A 4231-nucleotide genomic window follows, 5' to 3' on the forward strand; every position below is an offset into this window, starting at 1 on the left:
TCCCGTTCTTAACCATCGCGCCACTCGGCCGGCCCTGTATTTTTAATTTTTTACTCTACATATTTGACACTTCTTTCCTGCAGCTTCTAATGATCCTCTGAGTTAGAGGTACTGTCTCTCTCTCAACTCCCACAGTACCTTGCATCATCTTTATCACACACAAGACAAGTTCTGTCTCATGTAATAGTCATGAGAGTGGTTTTCTGATTTCTGGATACTCAGAAGGTATGCCTTCCTCATCTTTGTCTCCCCTACAGAAGCCAGAAAACTGTTTTACACAGAGTAGATGCTCAACCAAGCCAGTGAAATCCAGTTCATATGGGCCTTTGCATCCCTAGTGAGATGGAAATATGGTCGAGGCCTTTCTTTCTTTGTGATTCTTAAAAGAATCTCTATTTTGTGTGCAGAAATAAACAAAGACCATCCGAATGAGAACAAGCAATGACTGCCAGCCACCATAATTGCGTTTGGCCGACTCCCAGGCAGGAGAGGAGTGGGAAGGCTTCGTAGTGGGAAAAAGGGACGGCTCCGGATGAGCCCTGATGGAGGCCGTTGGCTGGGGAAGCTGTAGGAAAGCCAACTAGAAAGGGGCCGTCTTGTGTGATTGGCTTTCTCTGCTTGGAAGTTCAGACAAAAATTGGGCAAACTCTCAGTTATTAGTCAGGCCCCGGCCACTGAGAGCCAGTTATTACAGGGTTATGGTTTGTTCCTGGATCAGTTGGTAGAGCTAGCAGACTGACTTCCTACAAGTCTGATTGACAGCAGGCTGGCTTCCTGGGATGCTTACTGGAGATAACAGGTGGGTTTCCTGGACAGGTTGCTGCAGGCTGTTTTATATATGGTCTGGCTGTTGTACATTTCTATATCCAATTTCTATGCTGTTTTTGCAAGTTATAAAATGAAATCTAAATATTTTTCGTGCTCTTAATTGCTATTGAGATTTAATACCTTCAACAATAAGCATAACCCAAAATTTTTATTTTATTTTTTTTTATTGGGGGGTTGGGGGAGGGGAACAGCGTTGGGGGATTGGGAAAAGGGGAACAGACAAGTTGCTGTCCTTTTGTTCTTCAGTCTAGTTGTGGAGGACGTCGCTTCACTGTCTCATGTTGGTATTATCATTGTGCTCTTCCCGGGTGAGGCAGTTGCTGGCCACTGGATGGCCGCTCATGCTGGCTGCCGGCCACTCACTGTAGCTTACGGTAACCCACTGCAGCAGGGGCTGCAGCCTACGCAGTCGCCTGTGACTCACGCAGCCCAGCTCCAGGTTGAGCTGTTGTTCACCATCTTAGCTGTAGAGGGCAGTGTCACTGGCCCTAATGTGGGATCCTAACTGGGGCCCTGCTGCTCAGAGCTGGCATCCCAAGTCAGCTCTTAACCAGCTGAGCCACTCGGCCGGCCTCATTTTATTTCTTTAAATCTAATGTTTAAGTATTAAAAATAATTGATCTAAATAGAGAGAAAACAGGTCTTAAAGTCATCATTGGTTGGTGAAAACATTACTCATCTAGAGCCAGAATGCCCAAGTTTTCATTCTGGTTCCCTGTGGCTTATTAGCTTTGACCACCTCAGGCAACGGAGGAGGAGCAGAGTTTGCCACCCCAAAATATGCCTTTTTGGGATATTGACTACTTTAAGCTGGTTATTTTTAATAAACAAAAGACTCAGAAAGAACCTTTGACTCTCCCCCTTACCTGCCTAAAGGAATTCACATAGAAATACCTGCTTAGAGGAAGGGAGATCACCTTTACATAATATGAACTAAGTGTGGCAAACAGAGAGGAAAACCTGCAAAGTCTGATGGTTAGACTCCCCTCTGTGTCCCATTGTCTCTGGGTGGCCCTGCAAGAATTTATCAAATGTTTGCTCCTTCTCATCTACCCTGTGAATTGCTTACCCTGAGGTCCCATATTCTTACGGAAGCAACCCCCCATATGTACCTATGGAATAAATTTGGTTATTTTCTCCTGTTAATCTGTTTCATGTTAATTTGATCATTCGACCAGCCAGAAGAACTTAAAAGGGGAGAGGGAAACAGTCATTTCCCCATTGCACAGCTAAGAAAAGGGAGACACGGAGAGATCAAGTCATTGCTCAACATCACACAGCCAACGGGATTCGAACCGAGTCTCCTGACTCAGGAGCCATTACTGTTAATCACCACACTCTACTGTGCCCAGATCCCTGACGTAGAGGAATAACTCTGGTTTGCTGTGCGTGACCTTAAACCATCCACCACGTAGAGAAGCACTAGCTCAAAAAGCCTTAGATTGAAACAACCAGAAAGGGGCTCAAGCACGCCCTGTGCTAAATCGCATCATTAGCAGCTGGGTGCCTAGCTGTAGCACGGGTGAATCCTAAAATTTACAATTTAAGTTATGTCCCATGCAAATTAGTCAGCGTTTGCCCCAAAAAAAATCTTTTAGTGAAGCTACAGTCAGTTCACTACACTCCAGGCTTAGCAATCGTCCAAATAAAGCGAGACGGGGGGTAGGGGCAGAAGGCCCTCCAAGCCCCCAAAGCAGGAACTTGGGCAGGACCCAACCCTCCTTTCCGGAAGGAGCCTCTCCCCAGGTTCGGGTCAACCCCTCGCTTCCGCTTTGGAGACGCGGGAGCCCCAGGAAGACTTCATCAGGCCAAGCTGATGCCTTGGCGCTCGAAGCTGCCTGACCTAACCCCTGGGTGACCCAGAAGTGCTTGGTCATCGCAGAAGCTGAGCTTTCAAGCTCTGAAGGCCCTCAAAACACTCTGTTAACTCATCTTCCTCCTTTCTTCGGGGGGAATTAAGGCAAAAAGGGGTGGACATCACCAGAGGGGTTTCTTCACTGGAAAAAAGGGGTAAATCCTCTTCTACCTCTTAAAAATCTCGCACTTCCCATCACCCTCCAGGAGGGGGTTTCCCATCATCCCCCAGGAGGGATTTCCCATCATCCCCCAGGAGGGGTTTCCCATCATCCCCCAGGAGGGGCTTCCCATCATCCCCCAGGAGGGGTTTCCCATCATCCCCCAGGAGGGATTTCCCATCATCCCCCAGGAGGAATTTCCCATCATCCCTCAGGAGGGCGCGCGCGCAGATGCCGCTGTTCATGGGGAAGGGCGGGTCTAGGCGGCAGGGCCTCAGGTGACTGGACAGGGTGAATGTAAACGGTTCCTCCATTTCCCCAGTAAGAAATTATTTGCTTGCCGTTGTTAAATATAAATGAGAAAGACCCACCTCTCTCTACCTACTCCCCCCACCTCCACTAAAAAAAAGAAGCCCTCTTGGGGTTCCTTTCTTATCTTCCACACCTTTATGACCCACCTCCAAACCAGTCAGGGGCAGCCTGGCAGTTGCCATGGCGACTCGCTGCTGCCCTGACCGTTTCTTCTGCGCTCCCCAGGACAACGCAGAGGAAAAGGCCTTTACGAACTTGGGGGGGATCAGAAAAATGCAAACAGGGTGTTTTGTTTTTTAAGTTTCTAGCAAGTGCTCAGATGAAAAATAGGGACTTGCAACAAAATGAATTCAGGCCCATCTTAACTATGGAAATGTGAGGTTATTAAAATATTTGTATTCTTGCAAATTTAACTATTACATATGCATATATGTAAACATACACCTATAGATATAGGTGTATGTAGAGATAGATATCAAAAAGACTGGAATTGCAAATTCTGTTTTAAAAAGTTTTTAGGATAAAGGGGGTGAAATATATGGTGATGGAAGGAGGCCGAACTTTGGGTGATGAGCACAAAATGCAGTCTACAGATTATGTATTATAACATTGTGCACTTGAAACATAATATTAACCAATGTCACCCTGATGACATTATTAAAAATTTAATAAATTTTTAACAGTTTTTATGGCATTTAGTGAGTAGGAGTCAGACTGAGGGTTGGAATCATAGCTCTGTTTACTTCTTCCTGAAGTCAGATTACCCATCTGTAAAATGGAGATCATAGTTAACTGCCCTCTTGGGGCTGTTGTGAGATCTAAATAAGATATTTATATTGAGCTTAGCACAGGGCCTAGCACTGAGTAAATGTTAGCTACTATTATTAATAATTATACTGTTGTTACTCACGTGGTAAGCTAACCACCTTTTGTCTATCAATAGGTCTTTGGGAGACTTTTGACAACGGTTTGGAGTCATTTTCAATCGTTATTTCTTCCTGAAGAGGTTCAAACTCCCAAAGATGGTTCGGCCAGGTAATTGTTTGTGACAATCAGAAGTTAGTCTGTGATGAACA

This window comes from Hipposideros armiger, unplaced genomic scaffold (genome assembly GCF_001890085.2).
Source record: "Hipposideros armiger isolate ML-2016 unplaced genomic scaffold, ASM189008v1 scaffold_458, whole genome shotgun sequence".
Taxonomy (NCBI): Eukaryota; Metazoa; Chordata; class Mammalia; order Chiroptera; family Hipposideridae; genus Hipposideros; species Hipposideros armiger.